The 13,126-nt window shown below is 32.9% G+C and overlaps 1 long non-coding RNA gene across 2 annotated transcripts in view; it reads right to left on the bottom strand.

The window, feature by feature from the left end:
* LOC139527752 (uncharacterized) overlaps window positions 1-11,622 on the bottom strand; it is a 37,804-nt gene extending 26,182 nt beyond the window's left edge. The window contains exon 1 of one of the 2 annotated variants that reach the window (XR_011665432.1): window positions 11,546-11,622. This is a non-coding gene — a long non-coding RNA (uncharacterized lncRNA). The remainder of the gene's footprint in view (window positions 1-11,545) is intronic. The other variant, XR_011665433.1, reaches the window with a different exon arrangement.
* Window positions 11,623-13,126: the final 1,504 nt, after the last annotated feature.

Raw genomic sequence — 13,126 nt, 5'->3', positions numbered from 1 at the left:
CAGAGTATGCGGTATGGGCTTTGCTCGTTGTTGAAGGTTGTACGATAACCTATAGTTGTTGATATCTGTGTCATATTGGTCTCTTGTGGAGAGTTGTCTCAACATGGCAATCATACCACATCTTCTTAATCAATGAATTTTGTAAAAAAATTAATGACTGGAGAATTTAAGAAAAGGTATCAAAAGTTCACATGAATATTTTAAGCGCTTATCTGTATATTATGAACATTCATTACTGAGGGGGATAGGAGGGGTCCTGATCCCGAAATCCCGGACTTAAAAAAACGAAATCCCGAGGTCCCGAATTTAAATAAAGTAAATCCCGACGTCCCGAAATCCGAAAAAAGGATTCCCGGATCCCGAAAGGTTCAATCCCGAAATCCCGAGCTTAAAAACACCCGATCCCGGAGTCCCGGTAAAGGTACTATCCCCCCTCATTACTATATAAATATAGTGTATTTACTTTCAATTCGAAGTTTACTAATCAGTCCATAGTGGTCATTGATATAGTATACAGAGTGAGACACTCTCTATTTAATAAACTCTGTGACTGTCGTGGATAGTTAACATGAAAATTATAGCAGATAGAATTCTGAAAATACACTTTATTGAAAGTTTATTCTTTGTATATGTATGTTCAAAGTCTACAGAAAAACGGGTCCCAGAAAAACGCAAACAGGAAGTCTAATCTGACTTAAAATTTCGTCCAATGACAGGACAATATCCGGATGCCTTTTTTCTCGTTTTTCTCCAAAAATAACTCAATCTGAATAATCATATGAATGGATGACAAATGGCACTATGCACTGTACATATAGGACACAGAGGCGTGTTGATTAATTTATTGTGGAAAGAAGAGAAGCGACACCCAAAATGAGGTCTTCTCGTTTAATAGTATAGAAGATAAGGATTCGGCCCAAAACGGGGAAATAGCTCGGCACAGCCTTGCATTTCCCCGTTTCTAAGCCTCATCCTTATATCGTTGATACATGTATGTCAAGTCAATGCACTTTTATTGTCTATTTGTTCCCCAGATTTGTTCAGTTTGTTCATGACACTTTTCTTGGTTATAATACTACACCCTTGTTTGCATGTGTTCATGAAATTCATGCACAAATAACAAATTCATAAATAATTTAAACCCTTAAATTTTAAATTTTATTTGTTTTCTTATTAAAAAGTGATAAAATGTAGCAATTTCATCAAGTTCACTAACTTTCATTTAAGGTAAATACTTATAAAAACACCTATTGCTATTATATAAACATCCATTGACATATTTTTGTTGGCATTCAAGGAATAGGTAACATATAAAATTTTGGCATTCGAGGAAGACACTGTATCAGCTTAGGGATCGGCTTGTGCCGTTATAATTGTATGTAGTACTAGAACACACCCGTGATTTAAAAGTATATAACTATGTGCAAGCCTTATTTTAGTATTAGTATTGTCATCTGATAAAGTCATGCCGATTATAAGATACACAGTTTTCTCTGCTTTCAAATCTTTCTGTTTGAACCCGTCGAACTGGAACTTATCAATTATTGGTAACATTAATTATTTGGAAAACAAATGGTCCGAAAGGGAGTATTTTTTAATCAACATTATTGTCCTATAAAAGTTATAAATAAAGTTGAATTTTTTTATTCGCCGTTTTACGTCATGCCCACTAACAAATTGAAAACTGTACCTATACGCCTTATTTTTAGTCCACATTTTTAGTATTCGTATTAATATTGTTATCTTAAAAGATCTTAAAAAGTATTACTTATTAAAATACTACAATTAAAGGTAACAATTTGACAATTTAGTAGTGTCGACCCTGTGATTATGACCCGTGTAAATAGCATATTAATCCTAAATACAACGTTTGGTGGTGTGCCTGTCAGATGCGGAACGTTCAGATAATGTAATAGGTAACAGGTGAATATACTATTGGTATCGGTATCGGAGATCCGGAACTTCTTAATTATTGGCAATATTAATTACGTGAAAAACAAAAGTACCTGGAGTGGTGTAATTTTAAATCTACACCTTTGTACTATATTAGTTATACCATGGAAGTATTATATTGACAGGAACTCCAACAAGTGGACTTCAAACGTTTATAGTGCGATGCCGCAAAATCGTTAAATGGGTCATTTTCAAAAAATGTCGAATTTTCAGTACACACATGCTAACTTTTTTTTATTTCTAATGAAAATTGAATCAGTCAATGTCGATCTCAAAATTGCAAAGTAATCTTTACATTTAAAACGCCTCGTTTCTTGAAAGACAGTGTAGAGAAAGGAAATTTCAAGACATTTAGTGAAAAAAAAAGCGTACTTTTTTTCATGTCTATGCTGTTACCACCAATTTTGATTAATTACACCAACAGCATACTTGTAAAAAGTGCAATAACGTGTTGGAAACCAAATTCACAATAGAAAAACATAATCACTTCACCAAAGGGAGTAGTTATTCCACAACAGCAATCAAAAAAGATGAAATTTGTCTATCCTGTTATGTCTATCCTGTTACTATGGTTGCTATGGTTATAGTAACAGGATAGACAATTGTAGACAAAAACGTCGTTAATTTTTTTATCTTAACATATAGGTGCAAAACAAATAAAATATTTCTTTGTTTGAACTCATCTTAAGGTTATAACGTCCTAATCTTCCTAATTAAGCATTCGCAGGTGCAATACTGATATCGGTAACAGGATAGACAAAAAGGTAACAGGATAGACTTTTATATAGTGATATATCAGAAACGTACGTTCCTGTTACCAATGAAATACAGAGAAAAGTAAACTAACTTATGAGGGATTTACTTGATGTTTGGTTTATTTGAAAGGGTGAAAAAATGCCGAACAATATGAATTGATATCTTAGACTTGCATTACTGGTGGTAATTTTTACAATCTTTGAAAACCAATTTTTAGAGGCATTTTTCAGTACTACCTGGAAAATGGGCAAATAATCTATTATATTACAGAATGAATATATATAAAAGTTTATTCTCTTGAAAACCATCTAATTGACTACAAAAAAACAAGCTTAACATTTAATCTAAACCTTTTCTTAATAAACCAAAATTTCTTTTGAAAATGGTAACAAGATAGACAAAATAATGAACCACCGATCAAAAAATGTTTCAACATATTCTTGTTTGACATCATTAAGATTGCATCTTTTAATATGTTGTTTTGATTTGCTTATGTAGAGTGTTGTTTGAATATGTAACTTTTAATATTTTTTTCAATTTCAAAACTCGACATTTTTTTAAAATGACCCAAGTATCTGTTAATTAACTCGACATGTCTATGGATGCATGGGTTCTGATCAAATTTTTGGAACCTCGTGAATGATCGTAATTACGGAACATACCGAAATAACCGGATGTGTACTTAATTGTCAAGGAAATGACATTTACCGACCATGTGAATGACAAATATGTCATTTTTTACGGGTTTTGCTGCTTAATAACAAATAAAAAGAGAAGAAACGAAATCCCCGCGACTGTTTTCATCAAATAAAAAAACAAAAACAAAAAAACTGAAGAGTAAAAATACTCACAAGCCAGAAACATTTTAGTTAAAGTTGCAATCAATTTTAAAATAGTAAGATTTTTATTCATGAGAGAGCCTTTGGCTAAACACGCGTAACTGTTATATACATGTTAGGCTTGAAAATCATAAAATTCTCATGTAAAGTAAACGGAAAAGTTTTTATCAGTAATTATTATAGCGTTTTACTGCTAACTTTGACAAATATTTTAATGAAGTATTTAATGAAAGAATTTCCAACAAAAATTTAATCCAAAAGTGGGCCGGGGGGACGGGGTTAAAGAGCTTTGATCCGAAAAAATATCAAATATTTTGATTTATTGTTTACTGAAAGTCCATTGGCAAATATTTCATGGCAATTAAGCAAGAAACAGAAACATAAATTGCTTAGCATACGGTGTAAGATGTTTCAGAACTGTTAAACTTTTAAACACATAAATAAATTCTAATTTGGTTTCCATGATAAAAAAAAATTAAACTGCTTAGGGCACACCATGGTGATCGTTCTTTAAATGCATCCAGAAATATTAAAAGCCATCCGTAAAAATAAATCTGTCGGACGTCAGATCGAGTAATCTCAGACTATGTTGAATGTTTAAGGTTGTTTACAACTTTGGAATTATCATAAAAGGTGTAACAATTCATCTGCATGTCTCGTAACCTGCTATTGCTATGTAGAGGTCATCACATGCGTGTAATTATTAACCTCTTTTAGTCTTTAAAACATATTTGATCAATAAGTTAATAACATTTTACGATAGAGAAAACCATAAATATTTGTGTAACACTCGATAAAACTTTACAATCTAACTTAAAATTTGAGTTATCTGGCACCATCTGGCACGCTACAAGCGCATCACATTATTTTCTGCAAACACTCTACTTCAGAATCATGTAATTTTCATATTCGGATATTTCCCGATTTCCAAGTTCCAATGATTAAACATACTCAACAAAACTAAAAATAAGCTTGCCCTCTTTCCGAATGCAGTTAATTTTCTTATTTCATTCCGTTAAATATGGACCGATTTTTTCGATCTTTTCAGCGTTGTTCTTCATTTATTGAACGGAAACAGGTGTTGTTATTCATGAAGGAGAAAGATCAAGTACTGCTAAAGTAACATCTGGCGTACCACAGGGAACAGTGTTTGGACCATTGCTGTTTCTCCTATACATAAACGACATCGGGAATGACATAACATCAAAAATTCGCCTGTTTGCAGATGATAGCCTACTCTACCTAGCAATCTCGTCAAAGGATGACTGCAAACATCTACAAGAAGATCTCGACAAAATGGTAAAATGGACAAAAATTTGGCAAATGATATTCAATCCTTCAAAATGCTATGTCCTTACAATAACCAAAAAAAGGAAAACCATCAACTTCAACTACAACATCAATGGTCATATCCTGGTATCAGTTGCATCAAACCCATACCTAGGAGCTGAACTCACCAACACCATGTCATGGGACAAACAAGTTAACAAAGTTGTCACCAAAGGAAATAAAGCACTAGGCTTCATACGAAGAAATGTTGGATCATGTCCAGAGGCAGTTAAAAAACAAGCCTATCTTGCCCTTGTCCGACCGCACCTTGAATACGCTTGCAGCGCATGGGACCCTCACCTACAAAAACATATTTATCAGATTGAGATGGTCCAACGCCGTGCAGCACGCTTTATCAAAAGCAATTATTCAAGAGAGCCTGGAACAGTAACAACTCTTCTAGAAGAATTAAATCTAACACCACTAGAAATAAGAAGAAAAGTAGCACGTATAACACTCTTTCATAAAGCCATCCATGAAAGAGTTGCTATACCTATTCCAACGCACATTATAAAACCTAGAAGAACGTCGAGACTCCACCAACCGAACACTAAAAGATATGTACAAATCAGGCCAAACAAAGATATCTACAAATACAGCTTTTTCCCTAGGACCATCAGAGACTGGAATAAACTACCAGATGAACTATTAGAGATCGAGAGCAGTGAGGAATTCAAGACCAAACTCACCAAGCTCCTCTGTAGTGGCTAGCAACACAGACAGTCGATACTGGTAGAAAATGTTTTTAACCTGCACCTGTTTATAAATTTTTAGCACAATTTTGGAACCATTGTTTGTAAATATAGAAGTTTATTGTCATGTTGGAGGACGTCAAAAGTTAAAACTATACTTGAGTGATGGGTCGAAGTACCCTTTTCAAGTGATGACATAGCTCCGCTATGTCGTAGATGTAGATGTAGATGTGGCGATTCACAAATAACCACGGGAGTTTCCGTGTTTATTTACATTGATAGGTAGATAAGACAATCGTTATCAAATCACGTGATAAAACCAGCTTCAGTTAAAAGAACAGGCGAAGGCGGCATCAGAGATACCCCACAAAGGAGTTGTCACGTACTTGACAAACTGAGTCGGAACCTTTTATTTTCTTAAAGAAATCAGTGGGATGGGAATGTGCTAATTTATCGTTGGAGTTCCTGTCAATATAATACTTCCATGGTTATACATAAAGTTGAATTCTTTGATTCGTCGTTTTTACGTGATGACGGGTGACAAATTGGACCTCGTAATTTTAGTATTATAGATACATATTTTGCTCTGTGTACTGTATTCATGTATTTATGTCTGTATTATTGATGTCATGTAGTGCCTGTATACCATTGTAATTGCAAAGGTTTGACAGAATAAAGATATTTATAAAAAGAAAATGCTAATTACCATGATTACTGCCGATTAATGTTGATGTCTGAATTCTTTATATACGTTTTAATATAATTATAACCAATAATCTTGAAAACTTGTAAATAAAAACATAATCAACCTAGTTGTTTAATACTATTTATAAATATTTTTCAAAGTCCCTTTTTATTTGTTTTACTGTAAATCTTTTACATTATAATAAAAATCATAAACATTTATAAATTACAATTAATATAATTTTTATATCTTTATTTTTATTCCTTATAAATATTTTTTTATTGGGGCCGGATCGATTTTACATATGTGCCTGATCGACGTGGGCCGGACCGACTTTGGCCGGATAGACATGGGGCTGGATCGAATCGAAAGCATCACTTCACCATGGAAGAAGTTGTTTCACAACAGCATTCAACCAGATGCTCTGCAGGGTGCAGCTTTATACGACTGCACAGGTTGAACCCTGAACAGTTGGGGCAAGTATGGACACAACATTCAAGCTGGATTCAGCTCTAAACTTGGATTGTTATTAAATAGTTGACACAGCATAGGTTTCTGACACAGAATGAATGTGGTCTAATGAACTTAATTTTTTTTGTTTTGCCTTTGAGCAATTCACAATGCTGTTGAATATTAATCCTCTCAAAAAAAGGTTTGAAGAAATTTTCTTTTTATTTATGAAATTCCAAATAAGAAAAAAATTGACCCCCCCCCCCCAATTTTTTTTTTCACATCCCTATCCTTTATTCCAAAACTGATCTCAATTCAAATTTCTAATGGAGTTTGTAACAATAATTACTCATTTAAATACATCATAAAATATTAAAATGTAAAAAAGTGCTTGTTATCACTGAATGGTAAAGATTGTTTTAATTTATCAGTTGGGGTAAAAGTGAATATACATTGTATATTGTATAAAACAATGATTAAAGTTGATTCAACTACCTATTCTGAACAAAGAAAGACAACTCCAATTGAAAATAAATTTCTTGCTATTGCACAATATTGTGCAATTAGATATTTCTTTCTATTGCGCAATTAGATATTTCTTTCTATTGCGCAATTAGATATTTCTTTCTATTGCGCAATACTGATATTTCATTCTATTGCGCAATACTGTGCAATTGAAAATATTTGCTATTGCACAATACTGTACAATTGAAGATTTCTTGCTATTGTGCACTACTGTGCAATTGAAAATTTCTTGCTATTGCACAATACTGTGCAATTGAAGATTTCTTGTTAGTGCTGAGTACTGTGCAATTGGAAATTTCTTGCTATTGCACAATACTTTAGATCCTGATTTTGACCAACTTGAAAACTGGGCCCATAATCAAAAATCTAAGTACATGCTTGGATTCAGCATATCAAAGAACCCCATTTATTCAATTTTTGATGAAATCAAACAAAGTTTGATTTTGGACCCTTTGGACCAACTTGAAAACTGGGTCAATAATCAAAAATCTAAGTACAGTTTTAGATTCAGCATATCAAAGAACCCCAAGGATCCCATTTTTGTCAAAATAAAACTAAGTTTAATTTTGGACCCTATGGACCTTAATGTAGACCAATTTGTAAACGGGACCAAAAATATAAAATCTACATACACAGTTAGATTCGGCATATCAAAGAACTCCAATTTTTTAATTTTTGATGAAATCAAACAAAGTTTAATTTTGGACCCTTTGGGCCCCTTATTCCTAAACTGTTGGGACCAAAACTCCCAAAATCAATACCAACCTTCCTTTTATGGTCATAAACCTGGTGTTTAAATTTCATAGATTTCTATTTACTTATACTAAAGTTATGGTGCAAAAACCAAGAAAAATGCTTATTTGGACCCCTTCTTGGCCCCTAATTCCTAAACTGTTTGAACCAAAGCTCCCAAAATTAATCTCAACCTTTCTATTGTGGTCATAAACCTTGTGTCAAAATTTCATAGATTTCTATTCACTTTAACTAAAGTTACTGTGCGAAAAACAAGAAAATGCATATGTGGGCCCTTTTTGGCCCCTAATTCCTAAAATGATTGGACCAAAACTCCCAAAATCAATCCCAACCTTTCTTTTGTGGTCATAAACCTTGTGTTAAAATTTCATAGATTTCTATTGACTTTTACTTAAGTAAGATTGCGAAAACTAAAAGTATTCGGACGACGACAACGACGACGCCAACATGATAGCAATATACGACGAAATTTTTTTTTCAAATTTTGCGGTAGTATAAAATGGAAGAAATTTTCCTATGATCCTGTTATGTCCATCCTGTTTCTATGGTTGCTATGACCATGACATTAAGAGAAAAGTAAACTAATGTATGAGGGATTTACTTGATGTTGGGTTTAATTGAAAGAGAAAAAAAGCCAAACAATATGAATTGTTATCTTAGACTTGCATTACTGGTCGTAATTTTTACAACCTTGGAAACCAATTTTTAGAGGCATTTTTCAGTACAACATGGACAATTGGCAAATAATCTATTATTTCACAGAATGAATTTATATAGAAGTTTATTCTCTTGAAAACCATTCAATTGGCTATGTAAAACAAGCGTAAAATCTTATCTTAACCCTTTTAATAACCCAAAATTTCATTTTAAGCAATAACCATATATATATATATATATAGTTTTTGAGACACAGAGGGAAACCCCCCACCCTGGTTTTTTTTTTTACAAAAAACTAAATATCACTAAAATAAAATTTTGAATCAAAACCAAAAAGTATACAGATCTTTAGATTAATATAACAAAGAAGTGTGTAAAGTTTTAAACAATAATCATAAATATTTTTGAGACACGGCGTGACATGTAAAAAAAAAACTCCCCTGTTTAACAAAATACTCAATAACTCAAAAATCAAATTTTGAATCATCACCAAAAAGTATACAGATCTTTAGATTAATATAACAAAGAAGTGTGTAAAGTTTTAAGCAATAATCATAAATTGTTATAGAGATACGGCACAACATGTCAAAAAAAAACTCCCCCTTTTTCACAAAATACTCAATCACTCAAAAATGAAATTTTGAGTCATCATCAAAAAGTATACAGATCTGAAGATTAATATAACAAAGACATGTGTAAAGTTTGTAGCAATAATCAGAAATTGATTTTGAGATATGGTGCGACATGTAAAAAAAACCTCCGCCTTTTTTACAAAATACTCAATAACTCAAAAATAAAATTTTGAATCATCACCAAAAAGTATAAAGATATTAAGAATAATATAACTAAGAAGTGATTAAAGTTTCAAGCCATAATCAAGAATGGTTTTTGAGATACGGTGCGACATGTGAAAAAAACACACCCCTGTTTTAGGTACAAAGTGCCGTAAATCAAAAAGTTTAAATCTAATTTTGACCACAAAGTATACAGATCATTTGACCATCATAAGAAACAACTATATTAAGTTTCATGAAATATGGATAAGTCATTCTCAAGTTACGGTGCGACATATTTACGCCAGACAGACGGACAGACAGACAGACGGACGGATGGACACCGGACATGTGTATACCATAATACGTCCCGTCAAAATTTGACGTGCGTATAAAAACCCTCCCCCTTTTTTACAAAATACTCAATAACTCAAAAATGAAATTTTGAATCTTCACCAAAAAGTATACAGATATCTATAATACTAAAATTACGAGGTCCAATTTGTCAGCCGTCATCACGTGAAAACGACGAATCAAAGAATTCAACTTTATATACAACTTATATAGTACAAAGGTGTAGATTGAAAATTACACCACTCCAGGCCCTTTTGTTTTCCACGTAATTAATATTGCCAATAATTAAGAAGTTCCGGGTAGAGTCCGATACCGATACCAATAGTATAATCACCTGTTACTTATTACATTATCTGAACGTTCCGCATCTGACAGGGGCACCACCAAACAGTGTATGCAGGATTAATATGCTATATACACGGGTCATAATCACAGGGTTGACACTACTAAATTGTCAAATTGTTACCTATTGTACTATTTTAATCAGTAAGACTTTCTAAGATAACAATACGAATACTAAAAATCTGGACTAAAAATAAGGCGGATAGGTACAGTTTTCAATTTGTTAGCGGGCATGAGTGACGTAAAACAGCGAATCAAAGAATTAAACTTAATTTATAACTAATATAGGACAAGGCTGTTGATTAAAAAATACTCCCTGCCAGGACCTTTTGTTTTCCAAATAATTAGTATTTATCATGACCAATAATTGATAAGTTCAGTTCAACGGGTTCAAACAGAAAGATTTGAAAGCAGAGAAAACTGTGTATCTTATAATCGGCATGATTTTATCAGATGACAATACTAATACTAAAGTAAGGCTTGCGCATAGTTATATACTTTAATTCAGTCACGGACCCGCGATGTCACGGGTGTGTTCTAGTTAAGATTAATATAACTAAGAAGTGTTTGAAGTTTTTAGCCATAATCAAGAATCGTTTTTGAGATACAGTGCGACATGTGAAAAAAACACATCCCTGTTTTAGTTACAAAGTGCCGTAAATTAAAAAGTTAAAATCTAATTTTCACCAAAAAGTATACAGATCATTTGACCATCATAAGAAACAACTATATTAAGTTTCATGAAATTTGGAGAAGTCGTTCTCAAGTTACGGAGCGACATGTTTATGCCGGACAGACAGACAGATGGACGGACACCGGACATGTGTATACCATAATATGTCACGTCAAAATTTTGAAGAGCGTATAAAAATGACCCATGTCTGACATATACAATTTAATTTGTGAATTTATAAATTGACTCAAAATGTGAAATAATTTATTAGATAAGAATAATAACACCCATCTGACAGCCAGTAAAGTCCAAATAATTACAACGTCTCGAAAGGCTATAGCAAAAAAATGAAAGATTAAGGCAGCAACCCCCCCCCCCCCCCGAAAATCAAATGGTTGCTGCCTAACCTTTCAACTTCAACATTTCGTATTATGTTGACTATGTACAGCCAGTAATTAATTTAGGGCGTTATCTCGATTCGGTGTAACATATTTACACTCTGGTTTGCTCCACACATTTGATATTACTCCGATGTGGAAGCCCTGAATATTGTCCACTAACTTTTTAATAGACATGATAGAAAAGGGCGCTCTTTCATGAACAATTATAAATTTGACCTTGTTAAGAAAACATGATAAAAAGCACGATATTCAGCTATATATGTAACAACATAATGATGCAAATCATTTTCAGAATGTAAATTAAACTGCACACCAATAACGTTAGGTGGAAAAATAGCATATGAACTCATGGAATGCACTTACCTAGGTCCTTTAAACTTTAAAGAAATGTTTGTGTCTATAAATAAAAGCGTGATACCAGTTGGAGGCTCGTACACATTCCATCGTTTATAAATAAATTTATTAATAGGTTATTAAATTTCCTAAGTTTATTTATAGTAAAAGTAATTTCCACAATGAATCGATTTCCAGACGGACATCAAAAATACATCTAATAACATATATATACATATTATCCTACAGCATGTATAGGGACTTGGTTATTAAAATTTTGTTCATCAATGTTTTTCAAATTTTTTTTTTAATATTTCCTGTCTATTTGTAATTTTTTTCTCAATACACCTTTATATTATATATGTAAGATTTTTTTTCTGAGACGAGTGCCTGTGAATGTGCATTTTAAACAAGTCTATCCAATTACCAGTCCAGGCAATTATTTATTCGTGTAATATTATTTGGGTGGTTAATATTACTTAAACATGTAATTTTACCTTTATTACGAATATTTGTAATAAAGACGAGTAGAAAGCGTTATCTCCCTTTAATCACAGATTGTTTCATCTATTTATCTTTTTTCGCTCTTCCTTCAGCCATAATCATTCAAAACGAAAATGAAAACATTTGTACCCAAAAATTCTTAGTGAGTTAACTCTGGTGACCGAACACTCAAACTTGAGGATTTAAACAATAAACAACTATTTTTGGATATGCAAATTAAAGTTCAACTCGGTTATAAACATCTATTCAAAGTTGAGGTCAGGGGCGTAGCTACCTAAGGCTCGACTAGGCACGTGCCTATACATAAATTTGCCGATTATACCCCCTTTGAAAAAAAATTAAAGCAATTGTCTTCGTGTGTAAGGTTCTTAGATAAGAAAAATGATATCAATCAGCATACGAGAAGAATTAATCGGTTTTAAACATGCCAAAAGTGTAAAAGGTGATGCCATTTCTAATACGATCGTTGAGTTTTTTGAACATGTAAACCTTGATATAAGGGATCTCCGTGCCCAGTGTGTGTGTTGCATTTTAACGTTGAGTCGTTTGTGTTTTCTTTTATTTTTGAGATATTGAGATAAGACGTGACACGGTACTTGTCTATCCCAAATTCACGTATTTGGTTTTGCTGTTATATTTGTTATTCTCGTGGTGTTTTGTCTGTAAGTTGCTTGGTCCGTTTCTGTGTGTGTTGCGTTTCGGTGTTGTGTCGTTGTTCTCCTCTTATATTTAATGCATTTCCCTCGGTTTTAGTTTGTTACCCCGATTTTGTTTTTTGTCCATGGATTTAGGAGTTTTGAACAGCGGTATACTACTGTTGCCTTTATTTATGACATCACCGCGAATATATCCGGCAAGTATAATGATGTGCAGGCACAAATACTACAGCAATCATCAGAAGCTTCCTACATCTACTGCAAGGCACACCAACTAAATATTGCACTCGTTCAAAGTAGTAAGGAACTTTGTGTTAGAAACATGATGTACATGTCGACTGTACAGGAAATTGCATTCAAATATTTGATTATTCGGCTAAAAGCTTGACTGCTTTTACTGAAGAACTGTCAGAAAATGAAAACGTTCAAGAACAACAAGGTAGTCGAACAA

The sequence above is a fragment of the Mytilus edulis genome, chromosome 6 (genome assembly GCF_963676685.1).
Source record: "Mytilus edulis chromosome 6, xbMytEdul2.2, whole genome shotgun sequence".
Taxonomy (NCBI): Eukaryota; Metazoa; Mollusca; class Bivalvia; order Mytilida; family Mytilidae; genus Mytilus; species Mytilus edulis.
This window is presented reverse-complemented; position numbering and strand designations above follow the sequence as displayed.